The following is a 12067-nucleotide window of genomic DNA, read 5'->3' on the forward strand; positions in this document are numbered from 1 at the left end:
CCGACTGTGGCTCTTACTATCTGGGTTTTCTGTACATCCTGCCTGGCTTGTAAACTTGCCACTTATTACATTTGGTTATGCATTTCTTTCTCTCCCTCTCTGCTGTGTTTGTTTGTGTGTCTGATTTTCCCAAGTTCTAGATGTTTTTGTTTGCTATTTTGGTCAACCCTATATACTTGTTATTAGTTCTAAATATATGAATTGCTTGCTCTTTTTCTTATTTTTCCATTTTTATATGGTAGCAGTGGGGGTTTGGAAAATTGATTCATTCTAGAAAATGTGGAGAACTTTGAAGGCATTCTAAATTCTAATATTCTATTAATGATAATGAGACTTGCAGACAATAGAATTAATACCAATGTAATGGTAGTACGTATACCCAGTAATAACGGGAAATTCAAGACAGTATAAGACAGTTATAAGAAAGATGTAATTTCCAGTAGATGTATCTATTGCACTTTATTAAGTAACCAGAAAAATGTGCAGTAGAATAGAAATAAAAAAATAGATTGAGAAATACAGAAAATGGAAGGATTTGTAGAAGCATGAAGTAGGAATGATTAGTTCTACAGAGTGAGATGAGCAAAGTAATCAGTCTGTCGAAGTAAATTGTTAGGAATGATGGATGTAGCATCTGGTTAGGAGTGACTTGTGGAAAGCTGACAAATGTGATATGTGTATGTTAGTAAGTTGAAAACAAGTTGGGCATAGAGAAGTGAGCTTCTTACTACCAACTAAGGGGAAACATGTATTTTTTGTACCAGTTGGGAAAGATACAGCTCAGTTATAGATTTCTCTCCAACTTTAAAAAAATCATCAGCAAATTCCATGTAATAAAGTGAAGCTTGAATCTACTTTTTATAAGGTGGTTTTCCTCATTAGGCCAAATGTGCATGAAAAATAATCATAAGCATAATGTGTTCATTGTAGAAAAATGAGAAAGTAATGAAAAGTATGGGGAAAGTGAAAGGTAATTACAGATCCCAAAGCCTAAACCACTATTTTTGTTTAGGTTAATACTATTTTCTTGATTTTTATATGGTCTGAGTCTCTCTCTCTAGCTTTAGAAATATGATGTCTGCGCAAATATATACTGTGTGTATATATGTGTGTTTATATGTATGCATAGTTATATAAAATGGGTTCTTTGATATGAAATACTTTATGGCCTGTCCTTTTCATTTAATATTATGAACATTTCTCCATATGTATATTTTTTATATATGTCTATTTACATAGAATGGGTTATTTTATATGAAATGTTTTATAGCTCATTCTTTTTCATTTAGCATTATTAATACTTTTTATCAGGAAAGTTCTTGAAAGGGATATTAAGTGACTACACAGTATTCTATTCTGAGATTATCTCCACATTTATTTAAGCATTCACCTGTTGTTAAACATTTAGGTTTTCTTTCATATGTGTGCACACACAAACACACACACGAATGTGCATAATATATATCATTTACAGTGAAGCAATCCCAGGAAAAATTTTGACTACATCTCCCATTTTTTCCGAAGAGTTGTGACCTCTGCTGCAGTCTGGCTCTTATATTTTGCCCTGCAAAATTCATTCTACTGTCTTCCCTAGTAAAAAGAGCTTGAATTTTATACCTGGCCATTATCACCAGTGTTGGAGACTACATTTCCTATCCTTCCAAGTGTTTAGGTGTGATCAAAACACCAAGTTCTGGTTTATAAGCTGTAAGCTGAAATATGAATATTAGAAAAGAGCAGGGTGGGCCTTTCTTTCCCTTTTCTTTCCGCTGCCTGCGATGTGGATGTATTAGCTGGAGTTCCCGTAACCTTCTTGGAATCTGAGCTGACTTTAAATAGAACAGTATGTGGAGTAGCAAAAGGATGTAAGGAACTTGGACCCCTGATATTGGAGCTGCCACATCAGCCTTTGATTGTCTACTTCCGGATGTTTGCATGACAGAATTTCTCTCCTTTTGTTTCTTCCTCTCTTAAGTTATTATACTATTGTTATTTAAATTTTCTTTTTTGGCTGGGGAAGGATATGACCTAATCCTGTCTGATTAAGGATACCATTGTTTAATGGCGTGTGTAGTAATGTGATAGGTCAAGTATAAAGAAACATGCATTATGTCATGATAGATTCTAGATCCAGGTTGAAACCAAAATCTACTTTGAGACTGGAGAGAGATTAATTGGTATTGAAAAGAAAGCACTTAAAATGATACATAATTTCAGGGGCTCTTTGATAATTATATTGCTGTATTTTTCTTAAGTGCTTTTATTATCACAAATATTCTTTCAGAAAACACTTGATAGCTTTTAGGCGAGCCCTCCTCACCCCCCAGTTTTGCAAACCATTGAGGATTATATATCATATTATATTTTATCAGAATAATCCCTTAAAACCCTATTATTAAATACCTTGGCTAGTTACTTTGCTGAGGTTAACTCATAAACATGACTTTTAATGCTCTCATATTAACTTTATTGGAAGAATTTTGATGAATCTACTGTTATAAAAATGTTTTTTAATTTTATTTATGTTTTAGTATTGATTCTAAGGAAGTTATTCGTAACTTAAATGAGTAAAGGATACTATTTTTTAAAAAATAGCCTTTTTTTGAGCAGTTTTAGATTTATGGAATAATTGAGCAGAAAGTACATAGAGTCTCCATATACCTATTTTTCCGAGGGTACACATTTTCATCTAGGGTATTCCACTGCATATAATGTTATACATATTAAAGAAACTTGACTCCCCGGACCAAATCTATATCATTTTATAATAGGAAATCCATACACTACAACAATCATCAATCATTTTATTCTGATCGAGGGTTTTCCATCCTCAACACTATTAATGGTTTAGGCCAGATAATTCTTTGTTGTTGAGAGTCTGTCCTGTGCATTGAAGATGTTTCCATCCTTGATCTCTACCCACTAGGTGCCCATAATATTCCCTGGTTGTGACAACCATTAGTGTCTCCAGACATTGCCAAATGTCCCTGGGGGTGGGCAAATAGCCCCTAGTTGAGAACCATTGCTGTAACCCATTTACATTGCCCTAGGGTTTGCTGTATGTTTCAGGTTGGACTCAGATGTAGGTCTCTAATTGAATAAACCTTCACAGGAAATTGGTATAGACAAAGTTAGACTCTCCCCTGCCACTGTGGATCTTCGGCAATATGCATAGTCTTACTGAGCCTCGGTTTTCTTTTTTTTTTTTCAGTATATTTTATTGATTATGCTATTACAGTTGTCCCATTTTCTCCCCTTAGCTCCCTTCCACCCTGCACACCCCCTTCCACCCATATTCCCCCCCTTTAGTTGATGTCCATGGGTCATACATATAAGTTCTTTGGCTTCTACATTTCCCATACTATTCTTACCTTCCCCCTGTCTATTTTCCACCTATCTATGCCACTTATTCTCGGTACCTTTTCCCCCTCTCCCTCTCCCCTGTTGATAACTCTCCACGTGATCACCATTTCTGTGGTTCTGTTCCTGTTCTAGTTGTTTGCTGTAAAAAAACGTAAAATATTACCTAACTTGAAAGGTTGTTTTGCGATTTCATTGAGAGAAATTATATAAAATAATTTTGATTGACTTTAAGGTCCTTCTCTTCAAATGTGATATATCGTTTGGATTTATTCTCTTAAATGTGTCAAATACTCATTACAAAGGTCTTATTTCTTTGGGGGAAACTAATCATTAGTTAGATCCCATTAGTTTGGGATCTAATGGTTATGGATTTCCAGAGTATTATACCGTGGATGGTTAAAAAGTTCAAATAAATGTTCAATGAAGATTGATTTATGAGGTCAGTTGTATTTTGACTCTTTGTGGTGCTCTAAATATATTGTCACTACATTCAACTTATAACAACTAAATGATCTCATGGGTTCTTTCAAGGACGTTGAACTTCTCAAATTGAGGATAGCATTAGATGTCAGCCAGTTACTTTGTCCTTCAAAGTTTTTGTCTTCATGTCTGAAATCCCGCCAATTTTAACAGCTTGCGTGTCAGCTGGAGTAGAGGAAGCTGGCCTTTGTCAGCTTGTACTTAGTCCATTCAAGACTTACAAAGACTTGACATAGTTTTCAACTAATAATGTCCATATCCCATTACTACTTTATAGAATTATAAAGCATCGTGTCCTAGTGAATGAAGTGCCATCTGTAATAATTAAGGTTATTCTTACTGTTCTACCCCTGCAGAAAATTTTTAAAGCATTGGTGAAGGAAGATTTTGTGAATGAAGAAGACTTTCTTAAAAAGAAAATGATCAATGGCTGGCTGTAGCACTATCATACTGTAAGTGTTGCTTTGATAAAGGAGTGTAAGTTAAGAATAAGTGTTCAATGTTTGGAGGGAAAATATGTTAGGCAAAGATATTATAAGTAAAATATAGAGAAGGATATATTATAATCATGTTAATAATTTATAGGAAGTAATCCTATGCAGTCTCTTAAAAATTGAAAATATGTTCTTATGTATTGAGATGATTTTACCAATAGCTTTGAAAAATATTTCTAATTCTAACAAGGGTTGATCTGGTTTATGCACATTTGCTTATTTAAAACTATCAGAATCCAGAAAATCATTGGAGTTTGTAGGCTTCTGATTTGTTTGGGTGACTTATTGTTTAGGTTATTTTGCGGAATTATTTATTTGCTGATTTATTTATGTATTTCATTATTTATTTATTTGATTATTTAGTAAATTATTTATCTAATGAATTATTAATACATCTTCATGACATGCTTTAAATTATTTATAACTTAATTTTGAGTTTATTGCTTTTAGACGCTGCATTGTTACTGACTAGTTTAGATTTTTTTCTTTGTGGTTCTTTAAAATTAAAGTATTCGCTCTAAGGCAAAAGTATATTCATTGCAATGCCCGTGATTTTTTTTAAAGTAATTTATGGTAGAGATAAAATTTTACTTATGCTTTAGCTCCAAATTTACCTGTTTAGGGTTATCAGTGATAGAATGTGTGTTTGTGTATACTCATTCTAGAGTGACTTACAAATTAATGATATAGCCTATTGTTTGTCAACTGAGATTGAACATCTAAACGTTTGTCCACATTATCCTTTGTATCTCTAAAGGACAGGTATGTATTTCTTACTTTCTTTAGAATAGATAATGGAGTCCTAGTTATTTTATTTTAGTGGCAAATCTAATTTTACTCCTGGAAGATTTTTAGGAAAGTTCAGAGAAATGAAGTCCAACTTAGATTTGGATCCCTGAGATAAAAATTTGACTGACATCACCTTTGTTTTTAAATCCCCGTTACATGTGGTTTGGAAAACAGCACTATCTTTATATAAATTTTTATGTCAGTCCTAGTGATATATTTATTTCAAAGCTTATCTCTTATGGAAAGTTTTACACCACTTTATTTTAATGAACTAAAATGGACAAAGGTCTTTATAAATGCAAGCTATAGTTTCTCTTACCTTAGAGAATAATTCTCGTATGTAAAGTTTCTATTTTTAACCAAATGAGGTATATCTTCTGCCTCTGACTCTGTTTCTTGAGATAGTGTCTTGTTCAGGCTCACATGCTGACTGGGTTTCATGAACAGGTTAAAATGCTTGTATGGGTAAAAGAGTGTCATGTGCACAGCATGGTCTTTGGTGTTTGCCTGCGGTGAACGACTGTGGACTTCGTAGTTTCAGCGTTTGAGAGAGAAGTGGCGTTGTGCATTGCTCATAGGATACTGTTGAAATACAGTGAAAATGGCCTCTGTAGACAAGTCTCACTATAGAATTGTAAATTGTGCATATTTATATTCAAATTTCTTGTTTTGAAATATTGACTATATGAATGTTTAATTAGAATATTGCTTTGGTATCTTCATATAATTGACATAAAGGAAAGTGGTTTCTTTTGATTTGTGTACATGGGTTTAAAAATGTAACTGTATATATCAGTTACTTTTCCATTCTGGAGATGAACAACCATAGATATTGTTAGATATGGAATTTTATTTTAAAATGTGCTTCAGTATGCTGATGTGGGCTTCTTTAGAAGAAAAAAGCTTCCTTTGCACTGTTGAATAAGATCTATATTAATTGTCATGATAATATTTCCAGTGTACACTATTAGGAAGTATTTTTGAGCTACTACCTTTGTCATCTAGGAAGATACACATATGTGTGAGCACACATATGCACATACATGTGAATTTTCCCCCTAACATCAAAATAAATTTTCAGGACTTGTTTTTGAAAGGAGACATTAATGGAGATTATTGTAATAATAGCTAGTATTTATTGAGCCCTTACTCTGTGCAAATGCCATGCTCATATCTTTTAATGGACTGTTGTTACTCTTCACAGTGAGATAACTACCGTTATTATCTTCATTTTACAAGTGAGGAAACAAAGACTTAGAGATGCTTGCCACTCAGCTAATAGTGAGTGATGGTGCTGGGATTAGGACTCACTCAGTTTGATTCTCAAGGGTCTTTCTTACCCATGACAGTTTTGTATGTGTAGTTGGTATAATGTAGGTTTTCACCAGAGTTGTTTTATTTATTTATTCTTTAAAGTTATTTATCTCTGATAGGCTGAATTTGCTAACTGTCTTCACTTTGCATAACACATGGTCATCTTTTTTGAACAGTAGGCAGTACTTGAGCTTCTTGAATTTTCTGATTTTAATTCCTCTTGTAAGCTTGTATATAGTGGACTGGAATTATATACTGAAGAAGAATTGTGCCTAAGAGAGATTATACGTTCACCTGGTAGATATGTAAGATTAGATCTTTTGGCTTTTAAGCCCAAGATCATTTAGAGGGCTCTGTCAGGTCAAATCTGATTTTCTTATTAGAATAATGGTATTATTATCAGGTTTATATATATATATATATATATAGAAGAATGATTCTAAGCTTTTATAGAAATGTTTACAAACATACTATTAAATCAATTCAATATAGTGTTTAAATACACATTTTAATGTTTAAATATGTGCATAACAAGGACAAGAAAATAACCAATTATAATTTTAAACACTTAAATGTAACCATTTAAAAGACTTTGTGGAACCTCAGAGAATAAGGAAAACCGTGAATTTGGTGGGAGGCTGAGGAAAAAGATCTTTCCCACCCTGTTTACTACCTGCGGATAAAGGGAAACCTTCACCCTGGGTCTGAAACACCAAGAACATCAGAAAACAGTTGAGTTAGAGTTAGACCAGCAGCAGAGTTTGGGTGATGTTGCTTGAGTGCCATAAGTAACTGCATCTGAAGGAATGGTAGGGTACTGTGTGAATCACTCAAAGTTGTAAGTTAGATTTTTCAAATAATTAATGTTATATTAGAAAATTCTCAAAACCCCTGATTTAGGTAACATAAAATAATGTCATACCTAGAACGAACATAATTTACCGTCCAATTCAGGACAGTGTTGAGAGCGAGAGGGTGTGCTGTAATCTGCAGGGGCAGTAGGTACAAACTAGGTGGGATCTCAGCAAAATTGGGAACCATGTGCACCCTAGTATAGTGATACTGCAAATTCCTATTGAATAATTTCTAATAGTCTTATATAATATATTTCTAAGAGGAATTTTAATTCACATGCAGTATCTTTAAAAATGTATTGTTGTATGATAAAACTAACTTCCATTATATGTTTTTGATAGCCAAGCAAGGCAGTTTGTGACTATGACTTTTATAAAGCATGACTGATGTTTTACAACTTTTGGAACCTATTTTCAAGGTGAAAATAGAGAGGTGTTACTATTGGGAAGAAAAAGATAAGTATGATAAAGTTGGTTATAATATAGTAGATAATTCTGAAGTTTTTCTTCATATCATACAAGGATTTTTTGTGCTTGTCTTACCTTATAAATATTCTATTTTTTAAAAGTACTCTGATGATATATTTGACATTGTACTGAAAACAGATCCTATTTGTTATACCTTAGGAATTTATAATTTTATGTTGGATGAATCAGTGGTCTTTTTTTCCCTTAAAAAACCATTTTACATGTTATATATATTGATAAGTTGACAGCTTTGCCAAAACATTTTTGAAAACAACTGTTTTTCCTTGGTGAATTTCTGTGTGTAAAAATAAGAATACCTAGAAAAGAGTTGATTAAAGGTTTCTTTTGGGGTGTGTGTGAGTGTGTGTGTAGTTTTCTTTTCAGTTTCCCCTTGACATGTACTTATCTAACATAGCATATTACATTATTAAAGTCATAATTGGATTATTAAATTAAATTTCTAGTTAATTTGCACTTAGGTTATGGATGATTTGTTAAGTTGAACTAGGTAACCACACTGGCATATTTGTATTTGAATGTAAATTAAAAAGAAAAATTCTCATGCAGCCATTCTTAGTCATTCATATGTATAATATCAGAACTCTTTTTGTTCAGAAAGGCCTATTGTGCTTAGTAACAAAAGTAAGAGTTTTCATATATTCTGCCTGGAGTTTTTTATAGTCTGAAGCACTTCTTGAACTACCTACCTCTATAATTGTAAGACTATAACATAGCTTATGTGTTGGCTCTGAGAGTACCTCCTTTATAGTTATGACAAGTGAAAGTACAGCCAAAGGTCATGTTAAACACAAGATTTCCTTCATACCTCATCTATTTTGTGGATAGTGTGTGAAGTAGTTTGGGTCCCTGTATTGATACTTTCAGAGAGCTACCCAAAAGATTGTTTCCCATGGAAGTGTTTCAAATATCTTTCCTCCTATCTCCCATGTGGTTGCAATATCTGGCATGAATGTGCATTTGAATTCTGGACTAATTAAATAGAACCTTATTAAATTAGAGTTTGTATAATAAGAAGGGCTTTTGTACTGCTAGGATTTTGTAGGGCACTACAAAATAATACTGACATATAAAGGTCTTTAATAATATTGAATACTCTGACTAAATGCAGTATTTTAGTTTTGACCACCTTAGTATTGATATTGGTCACTCAAACAGTAGATACCAAATAACATACCAACAACAGCAAAAACAGAACATGAAATCACACAAATGGAATTACATGAACAAAGCATGCCTATACATATACAACCTACTGATCAGATCCTATTTTTTACTTTAATTTATTAGATAAGTAAAATTTAGAATGCTGAAAAGATCATATATAGGAAAGTTTTCTATTAAAAGCTATATACTGTATAAAGAAAATATACATGTTTCAGAATGGTTATCAAATCCTTTTAAGTCATCCTCAGTATATAATACCAAAAAATATAGACTGAAGTAAGGATGTTTGGAAGATAAAATTGTCAAGTTACAGTGCTCTTGTATGATTGCTAAAGCATTTTTTTTATTTTTTTATTTTGTTTTCTCCATTATTGCATGCTTCTTGGCAATAAGACATCTGATTTCATTGATATTTTATATATAAAAATTAACTTTATATGAACTATGTATAAAAGGGAGTTGAAAGATGAGAGTTTATTTTGTTCTTAGTCTCCCAAGTAGAGTAAGCATAGTTTTTCACTTAAAATTTGAAAAATAGCTGAAAGTAACTAGTCAAGTTTTTTAGGGGTGGAGGTGGATTTTAAAATTGACAACTGACGTAATCACTGTCAAGCATTTTGAAAGGTTGTTCTTATCTGTTAAATATTCTCTTGTTTTATAGAAACTGTACTGTTATATTTTGTTATTCGTTTCTTAAATAAAACCTAATTATAAAATAACCCAATTAAACTATGTTGTGAATGAAAATGTGGGTGTATGCATTTTTTGTATAGAAACATAGTTTATCTTAAAAAGTGATACTCTTTATAATACATGTAAGCACAACTTTATAGAGCTGGATGTGTAACAGTTTGGCAGTCATCTGACATTGGTTTAATGTAGAGACTGTCACCTGAGGACTAATAGTCATTGTCATAGGGGTTTCCTCCAGTCTCATAGGCATATTTGCCCAGAGAATACTTGCTTCTCATTGCTTCCTCTGCTTTATTTCTCCAGTTGCTACTGCCATTGTCCTTCAGAGTTATGCTGTGATGTGTTAGTGTGATGTGGAAGAAAGTCAAAGATTTGTGATGTGGAAGAAAGTCAAAGATTTGATATCCTTAGAAGTTGGATAGCTTTGCTCCATTCCTTTTCTGTGGATTCCATCTCCTTGTCTGTTTTACTGTCAGGCTTGATTAATAGTTGGCTTGAGTATAGGATTCTAGGTTGCAAATCATTTCCTTTTAGAATTCTGAAGGCTTTCTTTGACAACATTCAGGGTTGCTACGGAGACGTCCGTTGCCTCCCCTACTCCATATTGTTTTCTGCTGTGTGTGACCTGTTTTAATGTTAAAATAAATGTTAATTAAAATGTTTAAATAAATTAATCAGCAAATATATTTTGAGTACAAACAAGGTGCTGGTATGATGAAGGGGAGTTGAAGAAGTATTCACTTTTGAGAATGTATCTTCTCTTAAGAAGATGTATGTACATAAAGAGTGGCAGGTGCAAAGTTCAGTAGGATGAGAAATGTCTCAAAATTGTATGTAATTAGCTACCATGAATGGCCTAGAGGGGATTTATAGTAATTTAGGTACTTTAGCTATCTTAGTAGAATATTTAAATATTCTTAAGTCATATTTTAGGCATGAGGTATATATAAAGCAATAATGAGCAATAACTTAAGAAAGTCACCTAACGGCATTGTAATTTTATTTTTATTATCTCTCATTTTTATCCATAGGCCCACTATCTTTAGGACCTAGCCATTTTTATCCTTGAGTTTGCTTCCTGATTAGAAATGTTCTTAAAGTTACATAGAATTACTTTTGGGATATTGCATTTTTCACCTATAATTCATATATATATATACTATTATAATATTTTTATAACATCATTTAAGTTTCAAAAATTAGGGATTTTTGCAGCAAAAACTAAGTGATTTTTTTTTGCCATACAGTAATCTTTTTCTTCATAAATCATAATTTGACTTCATTGTTTTTGTTCATGTATTTTTATTTAAATTCAACATTTATATTTTTTCATAGTAGTTTCAGGGTAAAACTAGATATACTTTATTTTTAATTCAAATGAACTTATTTTCCCTTATCTTGAGACCTTGTAATTCATTTGGAGTTTCATTAACATAGTTTTTAGAATATACCCAGTTCATACCTACACCACCTCTATCACTCCATCTCCCATACTTCCCTTATCTTCTTATCTTTCATTTTGTAGCCCACTTTGTGTTAGGTCACACTGAACCCAGTACAGGCAAAAAAAAAGTTATAAAAAAACAAATCAAGTGCAGAAGGGTCTTATGGAGAAAAAACATAATTATGCTATTGTGTAAACTTTTAAAATGTCTAGCAAGCTAGAACTGTTCAACAGATGTGATTGCTTCATTGTTTCAAATTTATGCCAATCAGAGTTGATAGGATTTGACCACACTCTAGTAGATTTATGAGATAAATTACAATATTGCATGACACGCTTCAGATAGAAAACATCAATATAAGTTGAATATGATTTCTTGTTTAAGATAACAAGCCAGTAATTCTTTAAATCAAATGGTTGTACTTTGAGAGAATAACAGTTTTTGCAAAAATTAATAGTATCTCTGATATTTTCTTCATGGTGAGAAACGGTGTATTAAACTTTTCTTTTAGTGTACAAATGTGATTGTAACTGGGAGGCACCTTGTTTTTATTTAGCTACAGGTGACCAGCGAGATTTCCAAAGACTTATAAAGAAGTGGGACTGAACTTAATTTGTCTGCAGAAAATTTTAATGAAAGACAAATAAGCTTGTCATTGTGATTCTGAATTTCTTCAGAGTAAAATTTCACTAGATATGTCTAAAGGTTTAGTAGAAATTTTGTTTCTTTTTTAAATAAGTAGAACCTTATTTTTCTAAAAGATTTTATTTACTTATTTTTAGAGGGGAGAAGGGAGGGAGAAAAAGAGGAAGAGAAACATCAATGTGTGGATTGCCTACAGGCAACCTAGGCATGTACCCTGACTGGGAATTGAACCAGTAACCTTTTGGTTCACAGGCTGGCACTCAATCCACTCGCCCTACCAGTCTGGGCAAAACAAGTAGAACTTTAATACCTCACATAAACAAAGAAAATGAAAAAA

The 12067-nt window shown here is 32.5% G+C and overlaps 1 protein-coding gene across 2 annotated transcripts in view; it reads left to right on the forward strand.

Moving 5' to 3' along the window:
* TBC1D5 (TBC1 domain family member 5) overlaps positions 1-12067 on the forward strand; it is a 479919-nt gene that overhangs the window by 28936 nt on the left and 438916 nt on the right. For both annotated transcript variants that reach the window (XM_045856992.1, XM_045856988.1), the window contains exon 2: positions 4200-4295. The gene's annotated coding sequence lies outside the window, so the exon portion shown is untranslated. The remainder of the gene's footprint in view (positions 1-4199; positions 4296-12067) is intronic.

This window comes from Phyllostomus hastatus, unplaced genomic scaffold (assembly GCF_019186645.2).
Source record: "Phyllostomus hastatus isolate PE091 unplaced genomic scaffold, TTU_PhHast_1.1 phas_scaffold_129, whole genome shotgun sequence".
Lineage (NCBI taxonomy): Eukaryota > Metazoa > Chordata > Mammalia > Chiroptera > Phyllostomidae > Phyllostomus > Phyllostomus hastatus.